Below are 11528 nucleotides of genomic sequence, written 5' to 3' on the forward strand. Positions count from 1 at the left end.
GGGCTAGGGCTTCAAATCATTGGTCCCCACAATAGCCCCTCAAAACCCTGTTGTTCGACCTCTTGGTTGGAGAGGAGGGTTTTGGGGATGCTAAGCTTTTATCATGGCTCGTTTAACTTTATCCTTCATTAATGTTGGCGTCTCTTCATCTACCCAGGAAACATTCCGAGCTACGAGACATTCCTTTTGAATTCATTCATGATACGTTCCTGCCGTTTGATTATCCAAAACGCGCCTTTAATGATGTCCCTTTACGAGGCCATTTAAATTCGACGGTTATTATCGGTATGGGGAAGTGGAACGGGTACTTTCTCGTTTACAGATTTTCTTGGAAATCTGGACGGATTAAATACCTTCCATTCCTCCCTACATATAAGAAGGAAGGCAAGAGGTTATTTCTCTTGTACAGAGACCCTTTTAATCCTTCTGAAATCTGAAACCCTTAGCTTCCTCCAGAGTTTATTTTATCCGCTAGTTGCATCTTAACTTGTGATACATTCGAGATAGAAGTAAGTAATGAAGGAACCATACCCTTCCCAGAAATACCATGTTCTTGTGAAGCTTAAAATGGCTTGGTCAGGGCAGGGATGGCAGAGACTCAAGATCCTTCTTACCCTCCTTTCAGCCAAAATCCGAAGCAGGGGCTCGTCGCATCAAACTTTTAGCGCGACAGAGCTGGGATCACCCATTATCAATACCAGCCGCTCTCTTACGAACATAGCTAACATGGCACCAGCATGTTAGGAGTCAGGACTGACGCAGGGACAAAGTATCCCTGCTTCTTCCTCTCTTCCTTCACTGGTGCCTCCTTTTACCTCTCTTTCTTCTTCTTTCCACCGCCAGATCCATCCTAGCGCTTTTCCTTCTTCCTCTTCTTCTCCTCCTTCTTTCTCTTCTTCTCCTCCTTCTTCTTCTGAAGAAGGTCCTCCTCTCAATATGGACGCTACTGGGGCAGAGTTTGGAAGGATTTCGGAGACGAGTTTAAAAAGACATTTGACTGTTTATTTGTCATATTGTTGTTGTTTTTGTTTTTTTTTTTTTTTTTTTTTTTTTTTTTTTTTGTAATCCACCTTCTGTATAGGCTTGTTTAAGCCCTTCTTTGTACATTGTAATACCTCTTTATATTAATAAAAGTCGTTATTACTTTATTTCACATGTTCTATCTCTTTATTTCTGAAATGGTTACATCGTGAATAGACATACTATCTTGTGAATTCTTTTTATTTTTACACTTTGACCGATGCCTAGGACCGAAATCTCAGTTAATAAAAAGATCTTACTCTGTGTTTATTGAAACTATCCGACTTAATAATACTGAATCGAACAAATGATACTTAGGGTTGAAACCCATATTAAGAAGAAAAAGACAGGATATTATGACGAGCTTATTGGGGCGGTCTGGCACAATACCGCCAACCTGAGAGCACAATACTTAGGGCCGAAATCCCTTGTCAAGGAAAAAGGCACTATTATGAACTTACGAGTGTTGTTCGGTACAATAATACCGATTTGAACAAATGATACTTAGGGTCAAAAACTCTTGCTAAGGAAAAGATATTATCATGAATTTAATAGAGTTGTCTGGCACAATAATGCTGACCTGAGAAAACAACACTTACCCCAAAATAGCCGAGATGACAACTGAATGCTCGGTGCGGTGTAGGAAGTAATCATCCGAAGACATATAACTCAAAAATGAACAGCCCCTCCAGGTTGCTGAGTAATAAGGTGTTTCACCATCTTCCTAACAACTTTCATAGCCTTAACCTTTTTCTGGTATTTGAGCCGAGGATTGAGCAACTTACACTTTTTATTAAGTAGCCGACCTTTCCATAGGTTTGGATCCGAGGACCATACGATACCTTGGCTCTGTCTAAAACTTGATAGATATTGATAAGTAGTTGGTTTCCCCATAGGTTTGAGTCCGAGGACCATGCAATACCTTGGTTCTGCCCAAAACTTGATTTTGATAAGTAGTTGGTTTCCCCATAGGTTTGAGTCCGAGGACCATACAATACCTTGGTTCTGTCCAAAACTTGATAGATATTGATAAGTAGTTGGTTTCCGCATAGGTTTGAGTCCAAGGACCATGCAATACCTTGGTTCTGCCCAAAACTTGATTTTGATAAGTAGTTGGTTTCCCCATAGGTTTGAGTCCGAGGACCATACAATACCTTGGTTCTGTCCAAAACTTGATAGATATTGATAAGTAGTTGGTTTCCCCATAGGTTTGAGTCTGAGGACCATACAATACCTTGGTTCTGTCCAAAACTTAGTTTTTCTTCCAAGTAGTTGGTTTCCCCATAGGTTTGAGTCCGAGGACCATACAATACCTTGGTTCTGTCCAAAACTTAGTTTTTCTTCCAAGTAGTTGGTTTCCCCATAGGTTTGAGTCCGAGGACCATGCAATGCCTTGGTTCTATCCAAAACTCGGTTTTTCTTCCAAGTAGTTGGTTTCCCCAAAGGTTTGAGTCCGAGGACCATACAATACCTTGGTTCTGTCCAAAACTCAGTTTTTCTTCCAAGTAGTTGGTTTCCCCATAGGTTTGAGTCCGAGGACCATACAATACCTTGGTTCTATCCAAAACTCAGTTTTTCTTCCAAGTTTTTCTTCCAAGTAGTTGGTTTCCCCATAGGTTTGAGTCCGAGGACCATATAATACCTTGGTTCTGTCCAAAACTTAGTTTTTCTTCCAAGTAGTTGGTTTCCCCATAGGTTTGAGTCCAAGGACCATACAATACCTTGGTTCTGTCCAAAACTTAGTTTTTCTTCCAAATAGTTGGTTTCCCCATAGGTTTAAATCCGAGGACCATACAATACCTTGGTTCTGTCCAAAACTCAGTTTTTCTTCCAAGTTTTTCTTCCAAGTAGTTGGTTTCCCCATAGGTTTGAGTCCGAGGACCATACAATACATTGAATCTGTCCAAAACTTAGTTTTTGGCATGGGGCCTTGGCTTTAGGGGAATTAACTCCTCGGCCAAGCCCCTAGAACCATCCATGCGACTGACGCTACAAAGCGTAGCTCCTAGTCAAGAATCATAGCCCCTAGTGGAACTTTACACTAAAACTCTATAACCGGCTGTTAGAAATGACAAGGGAACTCTCTCGACCTACCGCCTATGCCAACACACAAGTCTTCCCCACAGACGGCGCCAATTGTAAGGACTCGATTTGTAACAAACCGTAACAGTGTTGGGTTCGCACGTAAAAAGGCCCAAACAATATCATTTGTAGAGCGTGGGTTTGAAAGGCTAGGCCTTAGTCACTACACGGCAGGTCTTTCGTGATGTTCATACATGGTTTAAATCGTGTTCGCCCTGAGAATCTTTCTCCTGGAGGCGGGCTGGGAAGCTCTGGTTTTTGGCCATTTTTCCCAGCCTCCTCTCTGGATTGTTTATTTTTCCTTTTATACTAGCTTGTGTTCCTTATCTTTCGTCCACGTGTAGGATCGACATTTCAAGACTGATACTTGTCCCATCAGCCCATACCCAGAGTGGTTGGGGGTAGTTGTAAAAGCTGGAGAGTATGGCTCTGTCAGGTGCAGAGTATTAAATGGCAGTAAGGGCAGCTTTTCCTGGTCGTTAAGCAATCCAGAGTGTCCTTCCCTATTGACATAGATATTTTTAGATTTTTTCCAGACTGTTTCTGTTCCCTTTTTGTCCTTCCCTCCAGGGGGACCTCGGACATGCCGAGGACTGATTCGTCCTCAGCTGTGTCCCAGGACAATTTTGCACTTGTATTACCTATCCTGGGCTATAACCCTCCTCGGCTCTGGCCTTGAGCCCTAATGAATAAATGGGTCAGGGCCTCAAATCATTGGTCCCCACAGTTATCATGGTAGATAAAAATTTGGCTTGCCAAGTAATATAATTCTTAATAAAAACTTGAATTTTTTTATATTTTGACAGCATTATTTGCCCGTTCGACACATTGTAAGAGTTAGAAAAACTGTAAAACTTTAGTAATAGAGCTATTGCAATATTCAGCTTTAATGTTTTTGTGTTTTTGTCAAATTACCGTCAATAGTGCTTTGGGGTTGATTTGGTTTCAATTGGCATGACATTTATGTTCCTTATCAGTTAGATTTTATTTAAGGCTTAATCATAACTTCATGTATTTAAATTTTTTTTTTTTTTTTTTTTTTTGGGGAATTCAATATCTTACAATGATTTATTTGCATGTGAATCTTATAGCGGTGAAATTTTGATTAAACAGTAATTAACACTGCAAATCTTTGATACCCCTTTGCAGCTTCAGCTTTGTGGTCATGCCACATTGGCTGCTACACACACAATCTTTGAATGTATTCTACAGTGTGAAACTCAGAGAATAAGAGGGGTCCTCCAACCAAACATGATCTACTAAATGAATTACATAGAATTTCTGTCAACTTAATAGCAATCACATTCATTATTTTATTAAAGAAATTTCACCCACCAGAAACCATAAAGTTACAACAACAAAGTACATTTTCTGCAATTATCTTCCATTAAAATAAAAGTTTAAAGTAGCTAACCCTGGTAATTATGCAGATAGAGTGCAATATTAACTAAAATCTAAGAGATAATCAACTTTGTATAAAAAAATTACACTTTCAGATATCAAAGTTCTACAATTTCAATCACTCTTCAAAAACAACAAAACAGGTAGGATGGAACTCTAGTTGCATGGCCCTCTTATAGGAGTCTATTTTCTCTGATTTGGCTCAGCTTGACTTACTTGACTCAGCAGTTCGCTTTCATATGGCGAGAGTCATTGGTTCAAATCCAATAATATGTAAAACCGGTTGAAACCCCTGTTTTTGCTAGCATGACAGCAAGTACAGATTGGCAGCAAGGAGTCAACTAAATGACCAAAGCATTGGTAAGTCCTTTGTTGTACTGGAGATCCATCAGCAAAAAATACCCACTGCACCACAACCATACACACCCCAAAAAATTTAGTTTAAAATTTAGAGATTATAGTATAGTTCTGAAAAGCATTTAAAAGTCCCCTGTTATCTCAGAGTAGCATTTTTGGCCTCTGAGCTTCATTTATATTTACATATATTAATTTATATGTTTCATCCATGTATTTTATTTTTTGGCATCAACCAAGTGGGGCCTCAGTTTTTGAACTAAACCCAGATCAGAAACTACACTACAAATCATATCAAAAACAAAACAAAAACTCTCCCCTTTTACAATCAAACATCCCTCTTCACCCTTGTATCAATAGATCAAGGAAATCTCAATCCTAGCATAGAGGCATCAATGTACTTATTCTATTGATAAAATACGTTTATGTACACAAAATTCCAAAAGCTTAAAGACACAATAAAATCAGAATGGCCTATTCATTATTAGATGAATGGTAAGGGAGAGTTAAGAGCTCTTGTACTTTATATACACAATATTCTGTAAATAACTTCCTTAAAATACTAATGGATGAAATCATGAAACTCCATTAACTCATTCTATAACCCACTGGTAGATACTTTTTAAGAAGAAAATCAATCAGACTATAGATCATGATAGCATATTTCAATATCATAATTACAAAATCAAACGGTACCAAAATATTTTGACCAACGAATCCAAAGAAATAAAAAAAGCAATACAAATTCTGTTAGGTTCAAACAGTAACATAATAATTAGTAAGAAGTAAATCACAGCCACAACAGCTGAGCCAAACACTTCATCATTTTTCTATTTTACGCTAAGATTTTGTCAAAACTAGTACTCTTCTTCTTACTACTAAATTTGAGATCTCTTACTAAATCTGAGATCTTTTGGATAATCCATTCAAGCATTGTATTTCTTCTATGCTCATCTGGTCTTTTAAGACTAGATGAAATGCAAAGTATGTAAGGATTTTCATAAATAAATAAACCAAAAAAAGGAGCCTTACATAACCGGTCTCGCATTCCTGTAGCAAATTTTAAACATTCTTATAGTATCATGTATTTTTAGATGATACTGTATAGCCTATGCATTCTCTCTTACTCAATCTCTCATCTCAAACACACAATCCTTTTTTATTCTTTTTCTGTCACTCAAACACGCATGACCTGTGTTAGGTGTTAAAAAAAATATTATTTCAACATGGTGTATTGTAAAATAAAGAATGTGATGTAAGGACTCCTGTAAGAGTAGTAATGTAAAATAAATCAAATGGCCTTTTGGTGAGACAATGCATTTTTTTTTCATAAGCAGTTGGGTATGCTCTTAATAGAGTATGAACTAAGACAATATATAACAATTATCAATATCATTAAGACTTGACATGTGCACAATATCCAAAATCTTTATCACATAATTAGGTTGTGAATTGTGAAAGATAGAAAAAGAATACAATATCGAAAATAGTTTCACTTAAACAATATTAGGATAACTCTGATAATCTTTTAAAACAACTTTTTAAAAAATCAAAACATAGTGCAGCAAAAAAACTACTTGGCAATATGGTATTTCTTTCATGGACTAATTGAGAACACTAACATTCCATACACGAATGATACATGTTTTTGATAAAGATGTTCACAAAGAACACAATTGAAGGATGATTCTTTCATATCCAAGTGAGAAGCATTTAAGACACAGGGCACCAAATGTCCAGGACAATATTTCCTAACAACTACAGTGGAGTAATGAAACTGGTGCAATCAATCATATAATTTGTACCATGTTTCTCCACATATTTTCAATGGATTTTAAAAAGAGACCATTCAGAAACAACAGAGACAAATTCAAAATCAAAGAGACCCAAATATGCAAAATCGATTCTAGATACCTAAAACCAATTTATGCCAAGCCAGCTAATCTAAACAAAATTTCTAACCAAAACCCCTTAATCAAAACTAAATCTAACCCATCTATTTAAACTAATTAAACAAATCCACAAATATTCACTCTGCAATTTGAAATCATTTCAGAAACATCAAACAAAATCTGTCATAGGACTAATTTAAAATAGATAAAAATTGAATAGAAAATTGTTAACAATTAGTCATACGCAAGAGAAAATTTTAAGAACTTAACACAATTATTTTTTTCCTATAATTGTAGCAGTAAGTATTTGAAAAATTGACAATCAAAATCAATTTTTTTTTTTTTTTAAAAAAAATCAAACTTCTTCAATCTCCCTCACGCTCTCGGAGATGTCTGTTTTTCAGTCCTTTAAATTGTATTTAAGATCGTGGTTTAGAGGAAAAAAAAAGTAAAAAAGGAAGATAGATCTTGAATCAAAATCAATTCAATTAAATACCCAAACCTAAGACAAAATTAACTCAAACGTTTAAAGCAATAATTAAAAAAAAATTACGGATAAAGGTTTCTGGCATTCTGATAGGAAGATGTCTGATTTCTCCGGTTACCAATGCTCTTTCTGAATAACGAACTCACGTTCTCTCTAATTTCTGTCTTTGCCTCTCCAAACCTAAATCATATATAACCCCAAATTTCAATAAATCAAAATCCAAACCTAATGTAACCCAAATACCTAAATTAAAATCAATCGAACCAAATTTCTCAAATTTCCCAAATAATCAAAACAGAACCACTTATAACTCAAATAACATAATGAGAACCAAATATAACCTAAAGACCCAAACAAATATCAAAGCCTGATCAAAATGTCAAACTGAAAAGCGAAGAGAAAAACTTAATTTGAATACCAAAATCGAAACCAATCCAAACAAAATATCAAACCCTAATCATAATTTAAAAAATAAAAATAAAAAAACTTAAATCGAAGATAAAAACTCACCGGTAGTGGTTCCAGCCTCTCTCTATCTTCCCCTGAGTGAGACTTTTTTTAAAAAAAAAATTCACCTCCAAACAGTAGAAAAAATGGCAGAACAACTGTTTTTTATAGTTGTTCTAAACGATATATGACGGTGATGGGATGCTGAAGGAGTGAGAGAGCGGCGGCTATGGTTTAGGGGTTTTAAGAATTGAGAGAGGCAGAGAAAACGGCTTCAACGCGGAGGAAGAGACAAAGAAGAAGAAAAGGTTTATCGGGAGTGGGTCGTTTTGGGTTTTCTGTGTAAATTGGGCTTTCAAACGTTGTAATGATCGGGATTCTGGTTGGATTTTACCGTAAACTTGGCAGAATCGATGCAGAGTTCGCCGTTCTGCTTCATCCTCTCTCTATTTTATCACCCCTCTCTCTCTGCTTCTTTCCCTGTGTGATCGTCGCCTCCCTCTCTTTCATCGCCTCTCTAATTCTATGTCTATGTAACCTTTAATTTTAACCGGTTAAATTTTTATTATTATTTATAATTAGAGCTTTTAAATGGTGTGTAGCATTCCCAAATAATATAATGAATCGCTTTTTAAAGTGAAACATGTCTGAATTTTAGATAGGCAGTTATCCTATTTGTCAGCACGACCTTAATTGTAAGAATCCACTTTCTCTTAGGGTCGGGAGTTTATAAAAGAATGGAATGGAATGGAATGGATTGATCATTAAAGGAATGGAATAGAATGGAATGAATTTAGTAGGGAAAGGAATGGAATGGAATGTGATTTAAAAATCTTGTTTGGATGTTATAAAATAAAGGAATGGAATGGAATGGAAAGTAAGTAACATCGTTTGGGAGTGACATTGGAAGGAATGGAATGGAATCATTTTATAATAACATTACTATTATACCCCTTATTTTAAAGAACATAAAAAATAATCAATGAGAACTTATAATTGCTTTGAAATGCTTAGTATTTAGTGGATAATGTGAAACTAGTTAGCCACAATTGAGACTGTGTTAGATTATTGAATTACAATATTGTTTTGTCAAGGTGAATAGATTGTATCACGCTAATCAATAATTTAACAGATGAAAATAATGGCATGAAAAATTAATAATAGTACAATTTCTTTATTTCAATTTGCAAATTTTTTTTAGGGGCTGCTAGTTTTGGATTGGATCTTTTTTGGCTGGTATGCTTTACAATGGATTTGTTGTAAAGCAATTCACGCATCATATATTTATTCTCAACAAAATAAATATTGTCTAACAATGCAAACAAATATCTTTAAAAAAAAAAACTTCGGTAATGGGTCATGCCAAAACAAAACAAAATAACATAATCCATTCCAAAATTAAGGTTGGCCAAAAAATCCCACACTTTTTTAATTTTTAGGCTTAGACATCAGTGTCAATAAGACACATTTGCGCTCATGATCTGGGCAACCAAAAAACATCTCTTTATATGTTGGATTTTCCATCAAAAATATGTAGGCCCAAGCATAAAAAAATTTATATTAAAAATAATCTACTCCAACTTATTAAAGTTCTAAACTACTATTATTTTAATTAAAATACTTTTCATTTTATTTTCTTCTCATTTAAAATTTTTTTTACTCTTGTTTTTTTCTTAACCACACACCTGTCCTTGTACACTAGCTTTAACATCTTAATAAGTTGTAAACAAATGCATAAAATATATTATGTATATATTTTGTTTAGACAGAAATAAGGGAATTGACGTTGATAAATTATAACATAGATTGATGGATAGAAAAGGGAACTATCTTGGTCTGATATTGGTTTTGTTATTTGCATTGCAAGAATTCTGTTGTGATTTCATGAATAAGTAGTGGGCAATAAATTTGTTTGAATTATTTTTGGCTAAGAATATATTCAATGAAATGCCTTGATTTGAATTTGGGCAGGGTCATGTTACTCGGTCCTAGGCTGAATCATTTTCATGTTCAGCATTAATAGTAAAAAAATAAATTTCTATGCTAACTCAGTGTATGATTTTCTACAACAGTGCATTACTTTCTAGTTTCTTCTCATTTAAATTTTTTTTTACTCTTGCTTTTTTCTTAACCACACACCTGTCTTTTGTCTAAACTTGTACACTAGCTTTTGTAGACATTTCCTCTTAACCATACACGTGGTGAAGCCTTGGAGCTATTAACTAATTGGATGGTTGACTTAAAACTGCAAGTGTACGTAACACACCACTTGCTTCATAAATAACAGAAGAATCAAAGAGGAAACAGAGTAAAAAGCAAATTTGAGTTCTCTAGCGGTTCTCAATTTCAAATTCACAGCAGTTCTACAGCAGTTTTCTAGCAATTCTCACTTTTAAATTTCTAAATACAATTTTTTTTTTTAGCTGTACAGGTAACAGCAGTTTTCGTTTCTTTTCACTTTCAAGGTTTTTAGTTGTACAGAATGTAGTTTGTTTTGGTTTTTAGGTGTACAAAAACACTATATATCACTCTCATGAATCACTAGCAAATAGTTCATAAAAAAAAAATAAAAAAATAAAAAAAAGACTAGCAAACAATTGAAAAGAAAAAGAAAAAGATAGACATACTTGGTTTGAGCAATATCTGAAAATTGCAACAGACAAAAAAAAAAAAAAAAAAAAAACCAGCGGCAGCAGCTTCACTTTGTAGAGGACGGACAATATTGTGCAAGAATTATAGCTTTATTTTTCTTACGGCTGAATGAGAAAAAAAAAAGGTTGATATTAAAGGGGTATTTTAGGGATTTTAACAAAAATTTCATTAAACCTAAATTCATTCCCTCCCATTCCTCCCAATTTTGAGGGGAACAAAAATTTGAGGTTTTGAGGGAAAAGGGAGGAATGAGCATTCCCTCCTAACCATTCCATTCTCTCCCACTTAAACTCCCAAACGAGGGAATGGACATTCCATTCCCTCCGTTAAAACTCCCAAACAAGAGGAGGGAAGAATATTCTAAAAATATTCATTTTATTCCATTCCATTCCATTCCATTCCCTCCTCCCAAACGGAGCCTTAGGGTCCGTTTGGGAGTTTATAAAGGAATGGAATGGAATGGAATGGAATGATCATTAAAGGAATGGAATGGAATGGAATAGAATGGAATGGATTTAGTAGGGAAAGGAATGGAATGGAATGGAATGGAATGTGATTTAAAAATCTTGTTTGGATGTTATAAAATAAAGGAATGGAATGGAATGGAAAGTAAGTAACACCGTTTGGGAGTGACATTGGAAGGAATGGAATGGAATCATTTTATAATAACATTACTATTATACCCTTCATTTTAAAGAATATAAAAAATAATCAATAAGAACTTATAATTGCTTTGAAATGCTTAGTATTTAGTGGATGATGTGAAACTAGTTAGCCACAATTGGGTCTGTCTTAGATTATTGAATTACAATATTGTTTTGTCAAGGTGAATAGATTGTATCACGCTAATCAATAATTTAACAGATGAAGATAATGACATGAAAAATTAACAATAGTACAATTCCTTTATTTCAATTTGCAAATTTTTTTAGGGGCTGCTAGTTTTAGATTGGATCTTTTTTGGCTGGTATGCTTTACAATGGATTTGATTATTTAATACATCTTCATCTCCCAATTTCATTAAGGAAAAAAAAATTATTGTAGCTAAAAAACAAGTTATGTATATTTCTATGTTGTAAAGCAATTCACGCATCACATATTTATTCTCAACAAAATAAATATTGTCTAACAATGCAAACAAATATCTTTTAAAAAAAAAACTCCGGTAATGAGTCATGCCAAAACAAGACAAA

At 34.7% G+C, this 11528-nt stretch overlaps 1 long non-coding RNA gene across 1 annotated transcript; it reads right to left on the bottom strand.

Annotated features, from left to right (window-relative positions):
- Nucleotides 1-4361: 4361 nt before the first annotated feature.
- LOC115983809 lies at nucleotides 4362-8222 on the bottom strand. The gene is made up of 3 exons (XR_004090245.1): nucleotides 7747-8222; nucleotides 7303-7416; nucleotides 4362-4908 (listed from the first exon to the last, which is right to left on the bottom strand). It is a non-coding gene; the product is annotated as an uncharacterized LOC115983809 (long non-coding RNA).
- Between the last annotated feature and the right edge of the window lie 3306 nt (nucleotides 8223-11528).

Source organism: Quercus lobata, chromosome 4, assembly GCF_001633185.2.
Source record: "Quercus lobata isolate SW786 chromosome 4, ValleyOak3.0 Primary Assembly, whole genome shotgun sequence".
Lineage (NCBI taxonomy): Eukaryota > Viridiplantae > Streptophyta > Magnoliopsida > Fagales > Fagaceae > Quercus > Quercus lobata.